We start from the raw sequence: 15,310 nt of genomic DNA, 5'->3' as shown, positions 1-15,310 counted from the left end.
TAATTCCAAAACCAAATATGCAAATCGTCTAAAAATGCCTGTAATATTGAATATATGTGAGTTTTATCAGATTCGGGTATTTTGGTAAGGTTTACGAATACAAAAATTAGGTTTTACTCATAGATATAACTGCCACGCTCAATATGACAGTTAATTAAACAAAACTCCTAAAACACAAATGCAAAATGACTAATAATGCCTAGAGAATTGTATATTTGTGAATTTTACTGGAAAACAATATTTTGTAAGATTTGTAAAGATAAAAATTAGGTTTTTTTTATTCAAAATAATGGTATAACTGTCATACTAAATATGAAAGTTATATAAACATAACTCCAAAACATGCTTTATGTCTAAAAATTCCTGGAATATTGTATCGGTGTGGGTTTTACCAACTTTAACCGTAACCCTTACCCTAACCCTAACCCCTAACCCTAACCCTGATCCTAACCCTAACCACACATGCAAAATGGCTAATAATGCTTGGAAAAATGTATATTTGTGAGTTTTACTGGAAAAAAAAAATTGTAAGGTTTGTAAAGACACAAGTTATTTTTTTTATTCAATATGACATTATAACTGTCATACTAAATGTAAAAGTTATATAAACATAACTTCAAAACCAAACATGCATTATATCAAGAAATGCCTGTAATTTTGTATCCATGTGAGTTTTACTAGAATCAGTTGTTTTTGTAAGGTTTGCAAATACAAAATATTGGTTTTACTCACTATGACAGTATACTGCTGTCATATTGAGTAAAAAAAAAAACTAACTTGTGTTTTTACAAACTTTAAAAAAAAAAAATTTCCCAGAAAAAATCACAGAGATACATTTCTCCAGTTATTATTAGTCACTTTGAATGTGTGGTTTAGGAGTTATGTTTAAATAACTGTCAGATTGAATGTGACAGTATACTGTCATAGTGAGTAAAACCAATATTTTGTATTTGCAAAACTTACAAAAACAACTGATTCTAGTAAAACTCACATGGATACATCGTTACAGGCAATTTTAGATATAATGCATGTTTGGTTTTTTAGTTATGTTTATACAACTTTTACATTAAGTATGACAGTTATACTGTCATATTGAGTAAAACAAAACTAACTTGTGTCTTTACAAACCATACAAAATATTGTTTTTCCATTAAAACTCACAAAGATACCTTTCTCCAGGCATTATTAGCCATATAGAAAGTTTGGTTTAGGAGTTATGTTTAAATATTTGTCATTTTGAACGTGGCAGTTATACTGTCATTATGAGTAAAACTAATTTTTTTTATTTGTAAACCTTACCAAAATACCTAGTACTGGAAAAAAATATTTTGTAAGGTTTGTATAGACACAAGTTAGTTTCTTTTACTCAATATGACAGTATAACTGTCATACTAAATGTAAAAGTTATATAATTAAAACTCCAAAACCAAACATGCATTATGTCTAAAAATGCCTGTAATATTGTATCCATGTGAGTTTTAGTAGAATCAGTTGTTTTTGTAAGGTTTTGCAAATACAAAATATTGGTTTTACTCACTATGACAGTATACTGTTACATTCAATCTGACATAACTCCTAAACCACACATGCAAAATGACTAATAATGCCTGGAAAAATGCATCTCAGTGAATTTTACTGGAAAAAAAATATTTTGTAGGGTTTGTAAAAACACAAGTTAGTTTTTTTTACTCAATTTGACAATATAAATGTCATACTAAATTACCAAAATACCTGATTCTGGTAAAACTCACATAGATTAAATATTACAGGCAGTTTAAGACATATTGCAAGTTTGGTTTAGGAGTTTGGTTTTGGAATTATGTTTATATAACTTTAATATTTAGTATGACAGTTATACCATCATATTGAGTAAAAAAAAAACTAACTTTTGTCTTTACAAACCTTACAAAATATTGTTTTCCAGTAAAACTCACAAAGATACATTTCTCCAGGCATTATTCGCCATTTTATATGTGTGGTTTAGTAGTTATGATTAAAAAAAACTGTCAGATTGAATGTGACAGAGTAATAGTGAGTAAAACCAATATTTTGTATTTGCAAAACTTACAAAAACAACTGATTCTAGTAAAACTCACATGGATACAATATTACAGATTTTTTTAGACATAATGCATGTTTGGTTTTGGAGTTAAGTTTATATATCTTTTACATTGAGTATGACAGTTTTACTATCTTATTGAGTAAAACAAACTAACTTGTGTCTTTACAAACGTTACAAATATTTTTTTTCTCCAGCAAAACTCACAAAGATACATTTCTCCAGGCATTATTAGCCATTTAGCATGTTTGGTTTAGGAGTTATGATTAAATAATTGTCATATTGAGTGTGGCAGTTATACTGTAATTAAAAGTAAAACCTAATTTTTGTATTTTCTTTCATCTCCGTAATGTCGCTAAAATTCGTTCCATTTTGTCCATTAGCGACGCTGAGATCATTATTCATGCGTTTGTTACGTCTCGTCTCGATTACTGTAACGTATTATTTTCGCATTAAAAGATTACAATTGGTACAAAATGCGGCTGCTAGACTTTTGACAAGAACAAGAAAATTTGATTATATTACGCCTATACTGGCTCACCTGCACTGGCTTCCTGTGCACTTAAGATGCGACTTTAAGGTTTTACTCCTTACGTATAAAATACTACACGGTCTAGCTCCATCCTATCTTGCTGATAGTATTGTACCATATGTCCCGGCAAGAAATCTGCGTTCAAAGAACTCCGGCTTATTAGTGATTCCCAGAGCCCAAAAAAAGTCTGCGGGCTATAGAGCGTTTTCTATTCGGGCTCCAGTACTATGGAATGCCCTCCCAGGAACAGTTAGAGATGCTACCTCAGTAGAAACATTTAAGTCCCATCTTAAAACTCATTTGTATACTCTAGCCTTTGAATAGCCTCCTTTTTTTAGACCAGTTGATCTGCCATTTCTTTTCTTTTCTCCTCTGCTCCCCCCTATCCTTGTGGAGGGGGAGACACTCAGGTCCGGTGGCCAGGGATGGGGTGCTGACTGTCCGGGGTCGGGACCCGGGGTGGACCGCTCGCCTGTGTATCGGTTGAGAACATCTCTGCGCTGCTGACCCGTCTACGCTCGGAATGGTTTCCTGCTGACCCCACTGTGGACTGGACTCGTACTGTTATGCTGGATCCACTATACTGTACTCTCACAATATTATGTTAGACCCACTCGACATCCATTGCATTCGGTCTCCCTAGAGGGGGGGGGGGGGGGGGGGGGGGGGGGGGGGTTACCCACATATGCGGTCCTCTCCAAGGTTTCTCATAGTCATTCACATCGACGTCCCACTGGGGTGAGTTTTTCCTTGCCCTTATGTGGGCTCTGCACCGAGGATGTCGTTGTGGCTTGTGCAGCCCTTTGAGACACTTGTGATACAACTTTCAAAATTAGTATGACAGTTATACTGTCTTATTGAGTAAAACAAAAGTAACTTGTGTCATTACAAACCTTACAAAATATTTTTTTCCCAATAAAACTTACAAAAATACATTTCTCAATGCATTATTAGCGATTTTGCATGTGTGGTTTAGGAGTTATGTTTACATAACTGTCATATTAAATGTGGCAGTTATACTGTCATTATGAGTAAAACCTAATTTTTGTATTTGTAAACCTTACCAAAATACATGATTCTGGTAAAACTCACATTTAAACAATTTTACAGGCATTTTAATACATAATGCATGTTTGTTTTTAGGGTTATGTTTATACAACTTTCATATTTAGTATGACAGTTATACAATCATATTGAGTAAAAAAAAAATACTAACTTGTGTCTTGACAAACCTTACAAAATATATTTTTTTTTTTCAGGAAAACTCACAAAGATACATTTTTCCAGGCATTATTAGCCATTTTGCATGTGGTTTAGGCGTTACAGTATGTTTAAATAACTGTCAGATTGAATGTGACAATATACTGTCATAGTGAGTAAAACCTAGATTTTGTATTTGTAAACCTTACCAAGATACCTGATTCTGGTGAAACTCACATAGATACAACATTACAGGCATTTTTAGACATAATGCATTATTGGTTTTGTAGTTAGGTTTATATAACTTTCATATTAAGTATGAGAGTTATGCCATTATATTGAGTAAAAAAAGCTAACTTGTGTCTTTATGAACCTTAAAAAATATTTTTTTCCAGTAAAACTCACAAAGATACATTTCTCCAGGCATTATTAGCCATTAATCATGTTTGGTTTAGGAGTTATGTTTAAATAACTGTCATATTGAGTGTGGCAGTTATACTGTCATTATGAGGAAAACCTATTTTTTGTATTTGTAAACCTTACCAAAATAACTGATTATGATAAAACTCACATGGATTCAATATTACAGGCAGTTTAAGACAGATTGCAAGTTTGGTTTAGGAGTTTGGTTTTGGAATTATATTTATATAACTTTCATATTTAGTATGACAGTTATACCATGATATTGAGTAAAAAAAAACTAACTTTTGTCTTTACAAACCTTACAAAATATTGTTTTCTAGTAAAACTTACAAAGATACATTTTTCCAGGCAGTATTAGCCATTTTGCATGTGTGGTTTAAGAGTTATGTTAAAATAACTGTGATATCAAATGTTGCAGTTATACTGTCATTATGAGTAAAACACAAGTTGTGTATTTGTAAACCTTACCAAAATATCTGATTCTGGTAAAACTCACATGGATTCAAAATTACAGGCATTTTTAGACGGATTGCAAGTTTGATTTTGGAGTTATGTTTATTTAACTTTCATATTTAGTATGACAGTTATGCTGTCATATTGAGTAAAAAAACAACTAACTTTTGTCTTTACAAACCTTACAAAATATTTTTTTCCCAGTTAATTTCACAAAAATACATTTCTCCAGGCATTATTAGCCATTTAGCATGTTTGGTTTAGGAGTTATGTTTAAATAACTGTTATTTTGAATATGGCAGTTATACTGTCATTAAGAGTAAAACCCAATTTTTGTATTTGTAAACCTTACCAAAATACCTGATTCTGGTAAAACTCACATAGATTCAATATTACAAGCATTTTTAGACCGATTGCAAGTTTGGTTTTGGACTTATGATTATTTAACTTTCATATTTAGTACGACAGTTACACTGTCATATTGAGTAAAAAACACTAACTTGTGTCTTTACAAACCTTACAAACTATTTTTTTTCCCAGTAAAACTTACAAATATACATTTTTCCAGGCATTATTAGTGATTTTGCATGTGTGGTTTAGGAGTTATGTTTAAATAACTGTCAGATTGAATGTGACAGTTTACTGTCATAGTGAGTAAAACCTAATTTTTGTATTTGTAAACCTTAACAAAATCCTTGATTCTAGTAAAACTCACATAGATTCAATATTACAGGCATTTTTAGACAGATTACATGTTTGGTTTTGGAGTTATGTTTATATACCTTTCATATTTAGTATGACAGTTACACTGTCATATTGAGTAAAAAAAAACTAACCTGTGTCTTTACAAACCTTACAAAATATTTTTTTTTTCAGTTAAACTCACAAAGATACCTTTCTCCAGGCAGTATTATCCATTTAGCATGTTTGGTTTAGGAGTTATGTTTAAATAACTGTAATTTTGAACGTGGCAGTTATACTGTCATTATGAGTATAACCTACTTTTTGTATTTGTAAACCTTACCAAAATACCTGATTCTGGTCATACTCACATAGATTTAATATTACAGGCATTTTTAGACATAATGCATGTTTGGTTTCGGAGTTATGTTTATATAACTGTCATTTTAAATGTGGCAGTTATACTGTCATTATGAGTAAAAAAAACTAACTTGTGTCTTTACAAACCTTACAAAATATTTTTATTTCCAGTTAAACTCACAAAGACACATTTCCCCAGGCATTATTAGCCATTTATCATGTTTGGTTTAGGAGTTATGTTTAAATAACTGTCATATTGAGTGTGGCAGTTATACTGTCATTATGAGTAAAACCTATTTGTTGTATTTGTAAACCTTACCAAAATACCTGATTCTGGTAAAACCCACATAGATACAATGTTACAGGAATTATTAGACATAAAGTATGTTTGGTTTTGGAGTTATGTTTTTATAACGTTCATATTTAGTATGACAGTTATACCATCATATTGAGTAAAAAAAAACCTAATCTGTATCTTTACAAACCTTACAAAAAATTGTTTTGCAGTAAAATTCACAAATATACATTTCTCTAGGCATTATTAGTCATTTTGCATTTGTTTTATGCATTTGAGTTATGTTTAACTGTCATATTAAGTGTGGCAATTATACTGTCACAATGAGTAAAACCTATTTTTTGTATTTGTAAACCTTACCAAAATACCTGATTCTGATAAAACTCACATATAATAAATATTACAGACATTTTTAGATGGATTGCATTTTGGTTTTGGAGTTATGTTTATAAAACGTTCATAAAAAGAATGACAGCTATACTATTAAATTGAGTAAAAAACTTGTGTCTTTACAAACCTTACAAAATATTTTTTTCCAGTAAAATTCACAAAGATACATTCCTCTAGGCATTATTAGCCATTTTGTCAGATTGATTGTGACAGTATACTGACATTATGAGTAAAACTAATATTTTGTATTTGTAAACCTTACAAAAACAACTGATTCTAGTAAAACTCACGTGGATACAAAATTATCAGCATTTTTAGACATAATGCCTGTTTGGTTTTGGAGTTATGTTTAGATAATTGTCATATTGAACGTGGCAGTTATACTGTCATTATGAGTAAAACCTAATTTCTGTATTTGTCAACCTAAACAAAGTACCTGATTCTGGTAAAAGTCCAATGGATACATTATAACAGGTATTTTTAGACATAATGCATTTTGGTTTTGGAGTTATGTTTTTATAACTTTCATATTTAGTATGACAGCTATACTATCATATTAAATTTAAAAAAAAACTAACTTGTGTCTTTATAAACCTTAAAAATTATTTTTTTCCAGTAAAACTCACAAAGATACATTTATCCAGGCATTATTAGCCATTTGTCATGTTTGGATTAGGAGTTATGTTTAAATAACTGTCATATCAAATGTTGCAGTTATACTGTCATTATGAGTAAAACCCAAGTTTTGTATTTATAAACCTTGCCAAAATACCTGATTCTGGTAAAACTCACATAGATTCAATATTACAGGCAGTTTAAGACAGATTGCAAGTTTGGTTTAGGAATTTGGTTTTGGAATTATGTTTATATAACTTTCATATTTAGTATGACAGTTATACCATCATATTGAGTAAAAAAAAACTAACTTTTGTCTTTACAAACCTTACAAAATATTTTTTTCCAGTAAAATTCACAAAGATACATTCCTCTAGGCATTATTAGCCATTTTGTCAGATTGATTGTGACAGTATACTGACATTATGAGTAAAACTAATATTTTGTATTTGTAAACCTTACAAAAACAACTGATTCTAGTAAAACTCACGTGGATACAAAATTATCGGCATTTTTAGACATAATGCCTGTTTGGTTTTGGAGTTATGTTTAGATAATTGTCATATTGAACGTGGCAGTTATACTGTCATTATGAGTAAAACCTAATTTCTGTATTTGTCAACCTAAACAAAGTACCTGATTCTGGTAAAACTCCAATGGATACATTATAACAGGTATTTTTAGACATAATGCATTTTGGTTTTGGAGTTATGTTTTTATAACTTTCATATTTAGTATGACAGCTATACTATCATATTAAATTTAAAAAAAAACTAACTTGTGTCTTTATAAACCTTAAAAATTATTTTTTTCCAGTAAAACTCACAAAGATACATTTATCCAGGCATTATTAGCCATTTGTCATGTTTGGATTAGGAGTTATGTTTAAATAACTGTCATATCAAATGTTGCAGTTATACTGTCATTATGAGTAAAACCCAAGTTTTGTATTTATAAACCTTGCCAAAATACCTGATTCTGGTAAAACTCACATAGATTCAATATTACAGGCAGTTTAAGACAGATTGCAAGTTTGGTTTAGGAATTTGGTTTTGGAATTATGTTTATATAACTTTCATATTTAGTATGACAGTTATACCATCATATTGAGTAAAAAAAAACTAACTTTTGTCTTTACAAACCTTACAAAATGTTTTTTTCTAGTAAAAATCACAAAGATACAATTCTCCAGGCATTATTAACCATTTTGCATGTGTGGTATAGGAGTTATGTTTACATAACTGTCATATTAATTGTGGCAGTTATACTGTCATTATGAGTAAAACCAAATTTGTATATATGTAAACCTTACCAAAATACCTGATTCTGGTAAAACTCACATAGATTCAATACTAAAGGCATTTTTAGACATAATGCATGTTTGGTTTTGGAGTTATGTTTTGTATACATTTCTCCAGGCATTAATAGCCATTTAGCATGTTTGGTTAAGGAGTTATGTTTAAATAACTGTTATTTTGAATATGGCAGTTATACTGTCATCCATCCATCCATCCATCCATCCATCTTCTTCCACTTATCCGAGGTCGGGTCGCGGGGGCAGCAGCCTAAGCAGGGAAACCCAGACTTCCCTCTCCCCAGCCACTTCGTCCAGCTCTTCCTATGGGACCCCGAGGCGTTCCCAGGCCAGCCGGGAGACATAGACTTCCCAACGTGTCCTGGGTCTTCCCCGCGGCCTCCTACCGGTCTTAGGACATTTAAAAACGGCATCCCAACAACCCACGATTAGATTCATACCTATTATGAAGGGGTGTGTACAGTTTTGATCCGCAACAATTACTACTCCTCTTTCGGGAACTTTAACACCCTCTACCTCAAAACCAAGAACCGCATAGCCGATATAGGGGATTTCCAGGCCATTAGCTGCTCTTAGACGAAAAAGGGTAGGGGTCCTTTCGAGCTTAGCTTTGGTAAAGTGAGCATTAAATAGGCTTTCGGACATTAGCGTCACTTGGGACCCGGTGTCTAAAAGTCCTGGCAGAATAGTGCCTCCAGCGTCTACTTGTATTTTGTTTGTTTGTTTTTAGACATAATGCATGTTTGGTTTTGGAGTTATGTTTATATAACTTGTGTTTATAGTATGACAGTTATACTGTTATATTGAGTAAAAAAAACTAACTTGTGTCTTTACAAACCTTACAAAATATGTTTTCCCAGTAAAACTCACAAAGTTACATTTCTACAGGCATTATTAGCCATTTTGCCTGTGTGGTTTAGGAGTTATGTTTAAATAACTGATATTGAGTGTGACAGTATACTGTCAAAGTGAGTAAAAAAAACTAACTTGTGTCTTTGCAAACCTTACAAAAGAAAATGTTACTCGTAAAACTCACAATGATACATTTCTTCATGCATTATTAGAAAATGTTCATGTGTAGTTTTGAAGTTATGTTTATATAACTTTCATATAGAGTATGACAGTTATACTGTTATATTGAGTAAAAAAAACTAACTTGTGTCTTTACAAACCTTACAAAATATTGTTTTCCAGTAAAACTCACAAAGATACATTTCTACAGGCATTATTAGCCATTTTGTATGTGTGGTTTAGGAGTTATGTTTAAATAACTGAAATTGAGTGTGACAGTATACTGTCAAAGTGAGTAAAAAAAAACCTAACTCGTGTCTTTGCAAACCTTACAAAATAAAATGTTACTAGTAAAACTCACAAAGATACATTTCTTCATGCATTATTAGAAAATGGTCATGTGTAGTTTAGGAGTTATGCTTAAATAACTGTCATTTTGAGTGTGGTAGTATAACTGCCACACATATTGAGTTATAAAGTTAAGTGTAAAACCTAATTTTTGTATTTGCAAACCTTACAAAAACAACTGATTCTTGTAAAACTCACATAGATTTAATATTAAAGGCATTTTAGACATTTTACATGTTTTGTTTAGGAGTTGTGTTTGAATACATTAGTATTGCTTTTTTCGTTAAGGCAAGTCCAAACGGCAGGAGGCCACGGGGAAGACACAGGACACATTGGGAAGATTATATCAGCTGGCTGGCCTGGGAACGCCTCGGGATCCCCCGAGAAGAGCTGGACAAAGTAGCTGGGGATAGGGAAGTCTGGGCTTCTCTGCTTAGGCTGGATTTAGTATGACAGTTATACTCCCTGCTAAAAATGTTCTATAGAATTTCTATAAAAAAAGTGTAAAGAATTTCTAAAGAATATCTCAATAGAACTCTATAGAATTTCTAATGAACTTTAGGACCGAAGTTCTATAGAACAGGATTCTAAAGAATGGTTCTATAAAACAGGATTCTAAAGAATGGTTCTATAGAACAGGGTTCTAAAGAATGGTTCTATAGAACAGGATTCTAAAGAATGGTTTTATGGAACACAATTCTGAAGAATAGTGCTATAGAAGAAAGTTCTAAAGAGTAGTTCTATAAAACAGGCTCCTATGGAATGGCTTTCTGTGGAATACGGTTCAGAATGATGTAGAAATGATTGGGCAGGCATTCTACAAAATCTGTGGTCTAACACTGGCAATGGAGAAAGACAAATATTGCAGTTGAATGAATGTTGACTTGTATTTATTATATACATGTAACTCAAATCTTATTGAGTAAAAAAAAACTAACTTTTGTTTTTGTAGACATTCAAAATATATTTTTTCTAGTAAAACTCACAAAGATACATGGAGTTTAAATAACTGTCATAGTAAGTAAAACCTATTTTTTGTATTTGAAAACCTTACAAAAACAACTGATTCTAGTAAAACTCACATGGATTCAATATTACAGACATTTTTACACATTTTGCATGTTTGGTTTAGAAATTATGATGGAACACATTTTTATTGCTTTTTTCGCATTATCTCAGGATTTTAAGAATATTACTCTCATATTGAGTAAAAAAACTACTTTCTGTGTTTGCAAGGATTAAAAAAAGCATATTTTTCGAGTAAAACTCCTAAGGATGCAATATTTCAGGCATCATTAGCCATTTAGCATTTGTAGTTTAGGGCTAGTTTCTGAGCTGCCACCTTACCGTGGTAGAGGAGTTTGCGTGTCCCAATGTTCCTAGGAGCTATATTGTCCGGGGGCTTCCATGCCCCCTGGTAGGGTCTCCCAAGACAAACAGGTCCTAGGTGAGGGATCGGACAAAGAGCAGCTCGAAGACTTCTATGGAAATGCAAGAACCGAGACTCAGATTTCCCTCGCCCGGACGCGGGTCACCGGAGCCAGGCCCGGAGTTGGGGCACGATGGCGGGCCTGTCCCCATGGGGCCCGGCCGGGCACAGCCCGCAGAGGCAACGTGGGTCCCCCCTCCAATGGGCTCACCACCCATAGCAGGGGCCATAGAGGTCGGGTGCAATGTGAGCTGGGCGGCAGCCGAAGGCAGGGCACTTGGCGGTCCGATCCTCGGCTACAGAAGCTAGCTCTTGGGACGTGGAACGTCACCTCGCTGGGGGGGAAGGAGCCTGAGCTAGTGCGAGAGGTAGAGAAGTTCCGGTTGGATATAGTCGGACTCACCTCAACGCACAGCAAAAGCTCCGGAACCAGTTCTCTCGAGAGGGGCTGGACTCTCTTCCACTCTGGCGTTGCCAGCAGTGAGAGGCGACGGGCTGGGGTGGCAATTCTTGTTACCCCCCGGCTCAGAGCCTGCACGTTGGAGTTCAACCCGGTGGACGAGAGGGTAGCTTCCCTCCGCCTTCGGGTGGGGGAACGGGTCCTGACTGTGGTTTGGCAACGACAGTGAAACCTGGAGAGGCGTGATTGGGAAGAATGGCCGCCCGGATCTGAACCCGAGTGGTGTTTTGTTATTGGACTTTTGTGCCCGTCACGGATTGTCCATAACGAACACCATGTTCAAGCATAAGGGTGTCCATATGTGCACTTGGCACCAGGACACCCTAGGCCGCAGTTCTATGATCGACTTTGTAGTTGTGTCATCGGATTTGCGGCCTCATGTTTTGGACACTCGGGTGAAGAGAGGGGCGGAGCTTTCTACCGATCACCACTTGGTGGTGAGTTGGCTGCGATGGTGGGGGAGGATGCCGGACAGACCTGGCAGGCCCAAACGCATTGTGAGGGTTTGCTGGGAACGTCTGGCAGTGTCTCCTGTCAGAGAGAGTTTCAATTCCCACCTCCGGAAGAACTTTGAACATGTCACGAGGGAGGTGCTGGACATTGAGTCCGAGTGGACCATGTTCCGCACCTATATTGTCGAGGCGGCTGATTGGAGCTGTGGCCGCAAGGTAGTTGGTGCCTGTCGTGGCGGTAATCCTAGAACCCGTTGGTGGACACCGGCGGTGAGGGATGCCGTCAAGCTGAAGAAGGAGTCCTATCGGGTTCTTTTGGCTCATGGGACTCCTGAGGCAGCGGACAGGTACCGACAGGCCAAGCGGTGTGCGGCTTCAGCGGTCGCGGAGGCAAAAACTCGGACATGGGAGGAGTTCGGGGAAGCCATGGAAAACGACTTCGAAGCGATTCTGGACCACCATCCGCCGCCTCAGGAAGGGGAAGCAGTGCACTACCAACACCGTGTATGGTGCGGATGGTGTTCTGCTGACCTCGACTGCGGAAGTTGTGGATCGGTGGAGGGAGTACTTCGAAGACCTCCTCAATCCCACCAACACGTCTTCCTATGAGGAAGCAGTGCCTGGGGAATCTGTGGTGGGCTCTCCTATTTCTGGGGCTGAGGTTGCTGAGGTAGTTAAAAAGCTCCTCGGTGGCAAGGCCCCGGGGGTGGATGAGATCCGCCCGGAGTTCCTTAAGGCTCTGGATGCTGTGGGGCTGTCTTGGTTGACAAGACTCTGCAGCATCGCTTGGACATCGGGGGAAGTACCTTTAGATTGGCAGACCGGGGTGGTGGTTCCTCTCTTTAAAAAGGGGAACCGGAGGGTGTGTTTTAACTATCGTGGGATCACACTCCTCAGCCTTCCCGGTAAGGTCTATTCAGGTGTACTGGAGAGGAGGCTACGCCGGATAGTCAAACCTCGGATTCAGGAGGAACAGTGTGGTTTTCGTCCTGGTCGTGGAACTGTGGACCAGCTCTATACTCTCGGCAGGGTCCTTGAGGGTGCATGGGAGTTTGCCCAACCAGTCTACATGTGCTTTGTGGACTTGGAGAAGGCATTCGACCGTGTCCCTCGGGAAGTCCTGTGGGGAGTGCTCAGAGAATATGGGGTTTCGGACTGTCTGATTGTGGCGGTCCGCTCCCTGTATGATCAGTGTCAGAGCTTGGTTCGCATTGCCGGCAGTAAGTCGGACATGTTTCCGGTGAGGGTTGGACTCCGCCAAGGCTGCCCTTTGTCACCGATTCTGTTCATAACTTTTATGGACAGAATTTCTAGGCGCAGTCAAGGCGTTGAGGGGATTCGGTTTGGTGGCTGCAGGATTAGGTCTCTGCTTTTTGCAGATGATGTGGTCCTGATGGCTTCATCTAGCCAGGATCTTCAGCTCTGACTGGATCGGTTCGCAGCTGAGTGTGAAGCGACTGGGATGAGAATCAGCACCTCCAAGTCGGAGTCCATGGTTCTCGCCCGGAAAAGGGTGGAGTGCCATCTCCGGGTTGGGGAGGAGATCTTGCCCCAAGTGAAGGAGTTCAAGTACCTCGGAGTCTTGTTCACGAGTGAGGGAAGAGTGGATCGTGAGATCGACAGGCGGATCGGTGCGGCGTCTTCAGTAATGCGGACGCTGTATCGATCCGTTGTGGTGAAGAAGGAGCTGAGCCGGAAGGCAAAGCTCTCAATTTACCGGTCGATCTACGTTCCCATCCTCACCTATGGTCATGAGCTTTGGGTTATGACCGAAAGGACAAGATCACGGGTACAAGCGGCCGAAATGAGTTTCCTCCGCCGGGTGGCAGGGCTCTCCCTTAGAGATAGGGTGAGAAGCTCTGTCATCCGGGGAGAGCTCAAAGTAAAGCCGCTGCTCCTCCACATCGAGAGGAGCCAGATGAGGTGGTTCGGGCATCTAGTCAGGATGCCACCCGAGCGCCTCCCTAGGGAGTTGTTTAGGGCACGTCCGACCGGTAGGAGGCCACGAGGAAGACCCAGGACACGTTGGGAAGACTATGTCTCCCGGCTGGCCTGGGAACGCCTCGGGATCCCCCGGGAGGAGCTGGACGAAGTGGCTGGGGAGAGGGAAGTCTGGGCTTCCCTGCTTAGGTTGCTGCCCCCGCGACCCGACCTCGGATAAGCGGAAGAAGATGGATGGATGGATGGAGTTTAGGAGTTATGTTTAAATAACTGTCATATTAAATGTAACAGTATACTCTCATATAGAGGAAAACCTAATTTTTGTATTTGCAAACCTTACAAAAACAACTGATTCTAGTAAAACTCACATGCATTCAATATTACAGTTATTTTTACACATTTTGCCTGTTTGGTTTAGAAATTATGATGGAATATATTTTTATTGCTTTTTTCGCATTATCTCAGGATTTTATGAATACTACTGTCATATTGTCTACGCCTCGCGATCCCCCGGGAAGAGCTGGACGAAGTGGCTGGGAGAGGGAAGTCTGGACTTCCCTGCTTAGGCTGCTGCCCCTGCGACCCGACCTCGGATAAGCGGAAGAAGATGGATGGATGGATGGATATTGAGTAAAAAACTACTTTTTGTGTTTGCAAGCCTTAAAAAAGCATATGTTTCGAGTAAAACTCACAAGAATGCATTATTTCAGGCAATATTAGCTCATATTTATGTGTAGTTTAGGAGTTATGTTTAATTTAGTGTCATATTGAGTGTACATTCTCATGGTGAAAAAAAACAATTTTTTTTATTTGCAAAAATTTCAAACACAGCTGATTCTAGTAAAATTCACATGGATTCAATATTACAGGCATTTTTACACATATTGCATGTTTGACTTAGGAAATATGATTGAATACATTTGTATTGCTTTTTTCGCATTATCTCAGGATTTTAGGAATATAACTGTCATATTGAGTAAAAAACTACTTTTTGTGTTTGCAAGATTTAAAAAAGCATATGTTTGGAGTAAAACTCCGTATAATGCATTATTTGAGGCATCATCATTAGTTTTTTTTAAATAACTGTCATATTGAGTGTGACAGTATACTTTCATAAAGAGTAAAACCTAATTTTTGTTTTTGCAAACCTTACTAAAACAACTGATTCTAGTAAAACTCACATGGATATTAAGGCATTTTTTGACATTTTGCATTGCTGGTTTAGGAATTATGTTTTAATTTACTCTCTTATTGAGTGTACATTGTCATGGTGAAAAAAAACTAATTTTTGTATTTGCAAAAATTTCAAACACAACCTAATCTAGTTATGATTAAAAAACTGTCAT

The sequence above is a fragment of the Nerophis lumbriciformis genome, linkage group LG29 (genome assembly GCF_033978685.3).
Source record: "Nerophis lumbriciformis linkage group LG29, RoL_Nlum_v2.1, whole genome shotgun sequence".
NCBI classification, from domain to species: Eukaryota; Metazoa; Chordata; class Actinopteri; order Syngnathiformes; family Syngnathidae; genus Nerophis; species Nerophis lumbriciformis.
Note: the sequence above shows the minus strand (reverse complement) of the source record.